The sequence below is a fragment of the Trichechus manatus genome, unplaced genomic scaffold (genome assembly GCF_000243295.1).
Source record: "Trichechus manatus latirostris isolate Lorelei unplaced genomic scaffold, TriManLat1.0 scaffold00138, whole genome shotgun sequence".
Lineage (NCBI taxonomy): Eukaryota > Metazoa > Chordata > Mammalia > Sirenia > Trichechidae > Trichechus > Trichechus manatus.
In genome coordinates, this window is record NW_004444074.1 from 238,738 (window position 1) to 250,455 (window position 11,718).

General features: G+C 37.8%; 1 long non-coding RNA gene across 1 annotated transcript in view; it reads right to left on the reverse strand.

Annotated features, from left to right (window-relative positions):
- The window catches only part of LOC111822183 (uncharacterized), a 23,101-nt gene extending 15,279 nt beyond the window's left edge, over positions 1-7,822 (reverse strand). The window contains exon 1 of the long non-coding RNA XR_002825449.1: positions 7,297-7,822. This is a non-coding gene — a long non-coding RNA (uncharacterized LOC111822183). The remainder of the gene's footprint in view (positions 1-7,296) is intronic.
- Positions 7,823-11,718: the final 3,896 nt, after the last annotated feature.

An 11,718-nucleotide genomic window follows, 5' to 3' on the forward strand; every position in this document is an offset into this window, starting at 1 on the left:
TGAGAAGGGACAGTGTTGACATGTCGTGGGGTTAACCATTGTCATAGGGCAATATGTGTACTGTTTAATGAGAAACTATTTGTTCTGCAAACCTTCATCTAAGGTACAAAAAAAAAAAAAAATATTACCTATGTGAGATCAAATTGACAACAGCAACTCAAATGGTTTGATGGGAAGCCTCGGGGGCAGTGAGTTGAAGACAATGGTGATGGAATAATTTGGAAAAGGATAGTGAGAATAAAAGCGCAACTGGAAGAATGTAATTGATGTCACTGAATTGTACATGTAGAAACTTTTGAAATGGTGTAACTTTGGCTACGTATATTTTCACCAAAAAAGAAAAGGTCCTCCAGGATCGAGAGGGGAGAGTGTTAACATGTCATGGGGTTGTTAACCAATGTCATAAAACAATAAGTGTACTGACTGTTTAATGAGAAAGTATTTGTTCTGTAAACCTTCATCTACAGTACAATAAAAAAAAAATTTTTTAAATATCAAAATGAAAACAAAAATCTAGGCACACGTAACAAATCTCAGGACAGAAATTTTTTTAAACTACAATGGTTTTATTGATGGTAAGAGAGAAAACTTACATAAACGGTCAGACAGTCTATGTGCCTGAATGAGAAAAATCAATATTGAAAAGATATCATTTCTCCCCTCAACTTAATTTCCAAAATCTAATGCAATTCAGTCAAAATTCTAAAGGGATTTTTAGGATGGGGGAAGTTGACAAAGTTATTCTAAAGTTCATTTGGAAGAACAAGTTGGTAAAATTGAGTAATAACGTCAAAAAATTAAAAGGATAAGACCTTCACAGTCAAACACTGGAAACTATTATAAGGCAATACTGATTAATAATGTGGTGCTAGTACAAGTAAGAAATAGATCAATGTAGCAGACTATAAAGCCCAGAAATAGACCCAAGTACATGAAATATTTAGTGTATGATTAAGGTAGAATTTTAAGTTAGTAGGGGAAAATGGGTCAATAACCAGATAGTGCTGAGATAATTAACTATTGAGGGAAAAGTAAAAGTTAGATAGCTCTATCTTAAATCATATACCACAATAAATTATAGGTGGATTAATGAGCTAATTTTTAAAGGAAACTTATTTCAAGTAGAAAAGAAGCTATAAAGAAAAAGATTGCTAGATATGACTATCTAAAATAAAATAAATAGAACTACTCCTAAAAGGAGAGGGTGATAACTTAGTTTACTGATTTATGACTATCATTGACAACATTGCCCCATTCATCTGTATTTCTATCAGAATTCTGTTGTTCAAGTCTTTAAAATGATTGTCCATGTGAAAATGTGAGCTGGGTATGTGTATGCATAGTCTTGTGCTAGGAATTACTCCCTCTTGTATTTGAATCATATATAGTCAATAATGTCTGAAGACTGAATCTACGTTATAGAAAATGTAACACCTTGGTTCAAGGATCTGTGCCACCATGTTTGGCCTTTCCTTTACTCTGATCATTCATTCAACAAATATTTATTGAGTTCTGCAGGATGCTGGGGATATAGCAGTGGTTAAGACGCAGTTCCTGCCTTCAGGCTAATAATACGGAGTGGGAGACCAACAAGTAAACAGGCAGTGTGAGAATTAACTACACTGGAGAACTGTAGAGGGAGCTAGGGGTGTACCTGGAAAGAGCATGGAACTTAATCTTAGAGGCATCAGGGGAGTCCTCTGGAGAAAGAGGCACCTAAGCTACAATCTGAAGTGTGCGTAGAAGTAGGCAAGCGAGAGGGGAGGGATAAGCAATATTCTAGGCTAACGGAACAATATAGCAAAGTCTAAGAGACAAGATGGCCTGGATTGTTGGAGATATTGCAAGAATATCAGTATAGCAAAATTTATCTACAGTTGAAGTACGTAATATCTTAAATTAAATGACATCATTTTTTCCAAGATGTAGGAGAAAGAAAATGTTTGGAATACTGTCACTGATCAGGAATAAAGGAAACCTACTTCCAGTAATGACAGAAAGTCAGCCTACTAAATAGCATTGCCTTTGCACCTTTACTGACAGACATTTGGCAAGAGATAGACGCAGAAAAAAAATGCTTGTGGTACTTTGCAAAATCTAGCCTTAGCCTCTAAAAAGTTTGATGGAATACTGAACTCTTATGTAGGTGCTAACACTCATGCTGTGGCCTAGTTAGTGACACCTGAGGGCTCCCACTGACAACCCTCCCCCATCCCCATCTCAGGTACATCTCAGCACCTTTGGACTGGCCTCACCTTGCCTCTGATGAAAGGGATATGAGTCCTTAAGACCAAGCACTTCCTCAGTTGACCAAAGGAGAACCTAGATTGAAATCATGGTCCAGATATTGTACACATTGTTAGGCGTTGGCTTGGATGGTGATTAGGATGTGCCTGAGATGGGTGGGGAAGATTGAGGTAAGGTAGCCAGTGATGAGTGCTGCTGTTGGCATTCCAGGCATGCTTGCCACGTATAAACACGTGTGGCTGTCAGCTAAGCCAAATTCACAAAGTACTACCTTGCAACTGGTCCCTTTTGCTCAAGTAAGAAGCAGTTTATGCTACAGAAAGATATTCTATGAAAGATTTATCTGCTAGATAAAGTTCTATCCAGGGTTGAAGGCACTAAAAGTGGTCTTTAAGAAACAACAACATGTTTTCCCTTGGTCTGTTCTGTGGGTGCACTGCTTTCACCAGTTCAATAGTATAAGCTTGGACTTGTCTGCCCTCTAGTGGACAGATGTTAATTTAACTAGTTTCTTCTGTCAAAACAAAAGGGGTGGTATTTTTAGGAAAAGGTACCTAATTTTTCTTGATTGGCTTTCTGAATTTTAGCCTCTGTCCGTTTACAGAATTTGTTACTGCCACCAAAGCAACATATTTATAATTTCATTCTATTTTCTAAGATGCTGGTAAATACCTTCCCTAGTTTCTCCATAGAATCAGGTCCAACCTCCTGTCATTCCAGACCTCTGGCCCCTACAACTTACCTTTGTAGCTTGCCTCAAGGCAAGCCTTGGGTTTCAACTCAGCTAATCCAGCTCACTGCAACCCCAATGTGTCAAGTGTATTTCTGCTGTTCTTCCCTTTTGCTTATGTCTCAAATGCCCTGTTGATCTGTCTCTTCAGATTTTACTCTTTCCTTCAAGTCTAGACTTAAAGCCCGTTGTTCCTGTGAACACTGAATACAGTAAACACAGTGATAATTCTCTTCTGAATTCCTGTGACATGTACTTCTTGTACCATTCATTTACATTGTATTTTTTATATCAACTTTTCAAATTTAACAACCTTATCTCCGCAGGCAGATAAATCCCTTGAATATGGTACTGTCTCACACTTCTTTGTGTCCCTTATGGACTCTAGCAGCTCTCAGTGAATATATTGATTATTTGCTCTTCAAAGATATCCATATCCTGACTGTCTCTTCTCTGCTGAAAGCTAATCGTCTAGATTTAAATATGAATATTAACATAATAGCAATTTATTTCTCCCTAATGAAAACCCTGTCTTAGCAACGTACCTATGCTTTAAATATTCTAATTTTTTAAATCAGAGACATTAACTGTATTTCTCTGCTCATTAGTTTGAAAATGATTTTAGAAACCTTGAGAAGATCATGCTATTAGTTTAGTAGTATTTGACAGTAATCAATGTAGCTTCATTGCCTTTCTGCCTGTGTTGTTTGGCCTTATTTCTGAATAACATTTCAGTTTGTAACCTTGGTTGGTCCTAACCTAATTCTTTATATCCATGAACTAATTAGAGTGTTTAATATTAAAAGAAATATCAAAAACTGATTTTATTTAGCCTCCCCCAGATGTCATCAGTATATTTTACAGTTTAAATTCTAAGCTAAGCTATTGCGGTATAATTAGCAGGACAAACAAACAGGAGAATGGATGATCCAGGCAAAAAAGGGCATACAGGCACCATCCCCAGGGTGAAGCTAAGGTCAGAGTAAAGAGTTTTAAACAAAAGTTTAGAGAACAGAAAAGATGTGGCTACAGGTAGAGGTGATATTCAAAATATTTAACAACCAGTATGGCACAGAATAGATGACAGCAGGACCTGGAGGTTCTCTGCTATGCCAGGCATTACCTTGATGACAAGGTGGGATCATGAAACATTCGGAGGGACTCTAGGCAGCCACTATTTACAACCAGTATGGACATATTTCCTGACTGAACTTAGGACACCTGGATATGTCCATTTTGAGGGCTCAGGTTACAATGAAGGAAATGGACCAAGCATGGGGTGTTCAAAGAATGACGTCTGGAATTTCATTTGAGCAGAAGGGAACAGAATCTGGACAGGGAGGTGGCTCAAGGATAGGGTCTTAGGATTGGGCCCCTATCAGTGTACCTGGAATAGTCCTTTAATACAAGAGGAGTAGCTTGCTGTGGCAGAAAGTGTATTCAAACTTACCAGGCAGAATCCTGGTTCTGCTGCTTACTTTTTGGTTACTTTGAGCAAATTATATCACTTCCATAAGGCAGTTTCTAAAGCTGAAAATTAAGGCTCTAATCATACCTTCTCTGCATTCATCCCAAGATGGTTCAAATGCAATAATAGTCATGAAAAGACTTTAAATTAGGAGAACCAGAGAATGGCACAGAGGCGGAGTCTTCTCATTATCTTATGATGAGCGCTGCTTGCTCTCTGCCCCAACTTTAAACACTCATCTTGAATTGACAAACCAAGGATATGACCAATAATTTAATGCAGATGAGGTATGTGATATAGTGAAATTAGTCTAAGGCTTATTCCTAGTTTTGCCACTTACTGGTTATGATACCTTGGGTACACAACCCAAACCAAACCCACTGCCGTCGAGTCAATTCCAGCTCATAGCCACTCTATAGAACAGAACAGAACTGCCCCATAAAGTTTCCAAAACTGTAAATCTTTATGGAAGCAGATTACCACATCTTTCTCCAGTGGAGTCACTGGTGGTTTCAAACTGCTGACCTTTCAGTTAGCAGCCAAGTGCTTTAATCACTATGCCAGCAGTGCTCCCCTTTGGACAGTACTCGTTAATTCATCTAACATCTACTGAGTGTCTTCTGTATGCCTGGCACTATGCAAACATAGTCCTGTCCTTACAGAGTTTACAGTCTAGGAAGGGAGATAATAGGTCTTTTTGGAGAGCTGAGTTCCCACCATCACATTGCTCTCCCTGGTACCTAGCATGGTTACCTTGAAGGGGTTCTATTTATATGTACCCTGCCTGGTCTTTTTGATGTTGTTTCCCCAAACCTTTAAGAAAACCGTTTTCAATCTTAACTGCTTGTCAGTTCCCAATGGCGTTTCTAAATGTACAGATTCCTGGGCCCCACCATGTGATGTGCCGGTAAATAATTTAAAAACTTGTTCTTAGGTGGGGTGAAGGTAGGGGATTCTGATTTGTAGCGTTTGCTGATTTCCCTGGAAAAATACTCCCACCATGGCCAATTTCAAGCTACCGATCTGAGTCTCACAAAATTTCTAAAAATTTAACAATTGGCTCTTGTGAGCCTCTGCTGGTCAGCTTCAGCACACCTTTGGCCCTACCTCGGAGCTAAAGAATAAAAATCTGTAGGCATGAGGACAGAAGATTTTTGTTACTAAAAAAGTTCTGGAAGAGACCCAGCGTTAAGAACCAGTGACTTGGCGAGGTTTCTATATTGTCATATCTGAACTTGTTAGGTGTGACAGGTTCAGAACACAATAAAACTTGTTGCTATTTAAAACCAAATAGCCTCAAGGAGCTGGATCTCTAGTGATAGAAAAGACCAAATAACAACTCCAAAATTATCACAGGTAAGTGAGTTAAGGTACACATGTTAAATAATTTTTAAATGGAATAAGGATTGTAGACAAAAGACATCCAGTGACAGCTCCACACCCAGAGCTCAGGTTTTCTGTTGGGCATTGACTCTACTGCTATGCCTCTTAAATGAGCAATTGGCCATGGACTTGGTGTTCTTGAGAAACAAAGTTATTTCAGCAAAATTCAAATCAATCTGGCTTCCTCATCACTGAGGAAGTAGCTCATTGACCATCCCAACTGTGATTCATACATATTTGTATTTTAAATGAGTTTAAAGGAAACACTTGAAAAATAGTGGGTGTCTCATGGAGGTTTTCTATTGCTTTGAAATCACAGTCAAGGAAGTTCGTTTATTTAGGGCTTCTTAAACCCTGGCATATTGGGAGCATGGTATAACTTTGGTTTTGTTTATAAATATTGTACAATACTCTGGCTTCCTTATTTTACATTAATGCATGTTATATCTCTATAAAATATGACTAGGGTGAATCTCTGTTATTATTTTGGCTTCCTGAGCCCAGCTAATACTATGCATCTCAATCTAAATTAGAATTTAAAACAATATCAGAGTGTATTGTAACTGCTAATTTGGTAGGATCTGAGCCTATTCCAAACCAGCCTTCCAGTTGGTATGAGTGCTGAGGTTATTTGCTTTGGTCCTGAACTGTACTGTATGTCTGCACTGCACATTTAACAGGTTCTTTCTGGTCCCCAGCCTTCCAAATGAGAAGTACACTTCCCTATAGACACTAGCCTATAAAATTTTCGGTATGGCCTTCAGTTCATCTTGCACTGACCTAAGAGTCACTTTCTTTGCCTCCTGGATATCTCTGTAGCTAGCCTTTGGAAATTCTACTCCTATCATTTTTTCTGTTCTGTTCATTTGCCTGTATAATCAGTAGCTAGTCATCAGCATTGGTAGGATTGATTAAAGATGGCTGAAAATTCTTTGCTACTTCTTTCACTGAAAGGTGGAATCCAGTTCTCCCCTCTCAAATCTTTAGTCCAGCATTAGAGGATGGTAGAAATGACACTATGCAAGCTCTGAGCCTAGCCTTTAGGAAGACTAGCAACTTCCACTTTGTCCTTTTAGAGCCCTGAGCCACAGCGTAAGAAGACCAACCCTTAAGCTACCATGCTTTGAGGAGTCCCAAGCATATGTAGAGATCATATGTAGGTACTCCAGCTGACATTTCCAGCCAAGCTCAGCTTTCTAGCCATCAAGTCAACACATCAGATATGAAGTTTCTCGGACCCTGCAAACCAACCCATCTGCTAATTGAATACCACTGAGTGACCTACAGTGATACCGTGTGGAACAGCAGAATCATCCAGCTAAGCCCTGCTTGAATTCCTGACCCACAGAATCATGAAATGTAATAAACTAGTAGTTTTTTTAATGAAGCAATAAATAACCCAAACAGCTGGCTCTATCCCCAACTTCTATGTCTCTTTTTCTAGGAGAAGAGCTAAGACTTCTCTTACCAGTAGCCAAGTGCCAGGAATGGTGAAAGCCCTTACATCCTCCTTGAGCTTGTGTACTTTACATCTGCTTTTTCTAAAAGCCGGAAGCACAGCATTATCTCTTCTGGTTTCAAAGATCACACCCACTCTTAGAAAGACTACTAGATTCCTTTTTCCTGTCTGACAGACACCTCCCACTATTAGTTTATTTCCAAGGGCAGAGATGATTGATGGATAATCTGAAATCCAGTTAATGGATGATCCATACCATCTTTCCTAACCATACGACTGTTATCTGAAGATTCCTACCATTATATACTCGTAACATCAATATCACTTGATAGTTTTAATGCCCTACACCTATACCTATGCTCCAGCAATCTACACTGCTCTCTGTTCCCCAAACGTATCAGACTCTTTCTCACTTCTCTGCCTTTCTCTGCCAGCCCTTCTGCCTGAAATACTTTCTCTTTTCATCTGATAAAAGCCCTCTAGTTCAAGCCCAGCCCAAAATTTAACTTCTGTGAAGTATTTCCCAACCCCACAGTTAGTCACTTCCTCCTCTGTTGCTTCTGTGTATCATTTTATACATCCCTCTTGTTAGTTACTGTCACCCTATGTATAACAGAATGTAATGTTGCCCTGTCTTGTGCCATCTTCATGATTGTTGGTATGTTTGAGTCTATTGTTGTGACTGTTGTGTCAATCCAGCTCCTTAAGGGTTTCCCTTATTTTCACTGACCCTCTAATTTACCAAGCATGATGTTCTTTTCTAGCAATTGGTCTTTCCTGATAACATCCTCGCTTCTAAGAAGCATTCTGGTTGTATTTCTTCTAAGATTATTTTGTTCCTTTTTTTGGCAGTCCACAGTATATTCAGTATTCTTTGCCAACACCACAATTCAAATGCATCAATTCTTCTTCTGTCTTCCTTTTTCATTATCTAGCTTTTGCGCGCATAAAATTAAATGCACATCTAGGGTCTCTACCTATATTGTTCCTAGGTTGAATTTTTCTTAAGAACATCAATAAGTAATTATACTCTTTAAATAAAGACTATTTAACAATAGGACTCTGGAAATTAGAATATAGAAAAGCCAACAAACGTGTGTTTAGTAATTTAACTAATTAGCACTTCTCCTTTGATCAAAAGGGGGAAAATGTGGAACAGAACATCCCATTTTTACAGAATCCAGACTTACCGGACCTATTGAGACTGGAGGAACCTTCCAGTCTATCGCTCTGCAAAAATCTTCAAATCATGAACCTAAATTATCCCGAAGTCATCTTTAAACTAAACAATTGTTTAGCTAAATTAGCAAAGAAAGGTCGCCATGAACATTGCACTGTTTTGAATAATTATCTATATAATATCAAATTGTCAACAGTAACTCTAAGGCATAGATGAGAAGTTTGGGAGGTACTGAGTCTAAGTCAGTGGCGGTAGAACAATATGGGTAGAGATAGTGAGAATGGCGACACAACGTGAAGAATGTAACCAGTGTTACTGAATTGTACATGTAGAAATTGATGAATGAGTGTATGTTCTGCTGTGTATATTTTCACAAAAACTAAAATTAAAAAAAAAACTATTTAATGATAGGACTCTGTAAATTAGAATATTAAAAAGCCAACAAACATTTATTTAGTAATTTAATTAATTAGCTTTCCTCTGTTGTTTTTTGTCAAAACTTATTGAATGGTGTACTTAAGATTTGTGCATTTCATCATATATAAACTTTACCTTAAAAGAGAAAAAGAACTATAAGGAAATACTGGATTCTAAATAATTATAGTGCATGTAAGGGCAAGTGTCCTGATGTCTGTACCAAAAACAACTGGTTAATGTTCAGCCATTTCAGGAGATAGCATATGATCAATAACTAATGGTACTGAAGGAAGAAGTTCAAGCAGCAGTGAAGGCATTGGTAAAAAACAAGGTTCCAGGAATTGACAGAATACCAGTTGAGATGCTTGAACAAACAGATGCAACACTGGAAACCCTTCCTCATCTATGTCAAGAAATTTGGAAGACAGCTACCTAGCTAACCGACTGGAAGAGATCCATACCTGTGCCCACTCCAAAGAAGGACAATCAGATGGAATGAAGAAATTATCAAGCAATATCATTAATACCACATGCTAGTAAAATTTTACTGAAGGTGACACAACTGCAGCCATATGTCAACAGGAAACTGCCTGAAGTTCAAGCTGGATTCAGAAGATGACTTGGAACAAAGGATATCGTGACAGATATCAAATGTTGGCCGAAAGCAAAGAATACCAAAAAGATGTGTACCTTTGTTTTATTGACTAGGCAAAGACATTTGACTGTGTGGATCAGAACAAATTATGGATAACATTGCGAAGAATGGGAATTCCAGAACATTTCATTCTGCTCATATGGAACCTGTAAATGGATCAAGAGGCAGTCGTTCAAATAGAACAAGGAGATACTTCATGGTTTAAAATTGGAAAAGGTTTGCAGCAGTCTTGTATCCTTTCACCTTACTTGTTCAGTCTGTATGCCGAACACCTAATCTGTGAAGCTGGACTGTATGAAGAATACAGCGTCAAGATTAGAGGAAGACTCGTTAACAACCTGTGATATGCAGATGACACAACTTTGCTTGACAAAAATGAAGACAACTTGAGGCACTTAACTGACAAAGGTCAAAGACTACAGCCTTCATTGTGAATTACTCCTAAACATGAAGAAAATGAAAATCCTCCTTGGACACTCTTTTAACTCAGTACTGAAGTCACTCCTGAGGTTCACCCTTCAGCCAAAGACTAGATAGGTCTATAGGGCCAACAATAACACACGTGAGGGACGTGCTTCCTAGTTCAATCATGTATATGAGACTAATGGGTACACCAGCCCAGAAGCAAAGACGAGAAGGCAGGAAGGGACAAGCAAACTGAAAGAATGAAAACAGGGAACCTGGGGTGGAGAAGGGGAGAGTGTTGACACATCACAGGGTTGGCGGTCAGTGTTGCAAAACAATTTGTATATTGACTATCTAGTAAGAAACTGATTTGCTCTGTAAACTTTCACCTAAATCACAATAAAAAATAATTTAAAAAAAGAAACTGAAAATCCTCACAACTGGACTGATAAACAACGTGATAAATGGAGAAAGAACTAATGTTGTTAAGGATTTCATTTTACTTGGATCGACAATCAGTGTTCATGGAAGCAGCAGTCAAGAAATCAAACAATGTATTGCATTGGCCAAATCTGCTGCAAAAGACCTCTTTAAAGGTTTAAAAAGCAAAGATGTCAAGCCGTGGTCTTTTCAATCACCTCATATGCATGTGAAAACTGGACAATGAAAAAAAAGACAGAAGAATTGATGCATTTGAATTGTGGTGTTAACAAAGAATATTGAATATACAATGGACTTCCAAAACAGTGAACAAATCAGACTTAGAAGAAATGCAACCAGAATGCTCCTTAGAGACAAGAATGTTGAGACTTCTGCTCGCTTACTTCACTTACTTTGGATAAAACCAATTGCTAGAAAGGGACATCATGTTTGGTAAAGTAGAGGGTCAGTGAAAACAAGGGATACCCTTAAGGAGATGGATTGACACAGTAGTCACAATTGACTTAAACATACCAATAATCATAAAGATGGCGCAGGATTAGGCAATGTTTCATTCTGTTATACATAAGGTCACCATGAGTCAGAGCCTACTCGAAAGGCAACTAAGAACAACATTATCTTATGTATCACTAAGAAAAAATAAATATTGCAATTAAATTTGATTCAATGCTTTTTTATCACATTCACATTGATTGTAGATTTATCCTAAGTTACATGTGTGTTAGAATCAGTGAAAAATATGGTATCGTCAACCTTCTGAGTTTATAAAGAATAAGTGTACTTAATAATGTACTTTAAGTGTTTAGCACAGTGCCTAGCACAATGTAAGTACTACTCAATAAGTGGTAGTAGCAATTATGTTGATGGGGATAATGATTTGATCCTGAGCACTCTGTGAAGTGGTACTTATTGTTTAGGTTGTTCTTTGGGGATCAGAATTATTAATAGGTCATCCTGATAAAATTTATTGGTGGTAGTCAGAATGCTTACTCATTTTGAATTTGAAGTAGCATAGCAGTAACATAACATAATAATTTCAGTTTGCTTTCAGAGGTAATTCTTTTAATGATTAGCACTTTGTTATCATAAAATTTGTTTGTAGACTGTTGTTGATATTTCCTCCAGGAGTAAGTTCTGTTGATACATGTCAACCTCCTGGGTTGGTTGAAGTCACTTTTTATGAAGTGAATTTAGTTCAAGTGAGTAACATAAATGAGATATTACCACATGTAAAATTTAGTAAAATTGCATTGTTGATATTGCAGTACGAGACCTCAGATTTTAAATTGTTTTTTTTTTTTCTCTCTCTCTCTCTCTCGTCTATATAGGAGGC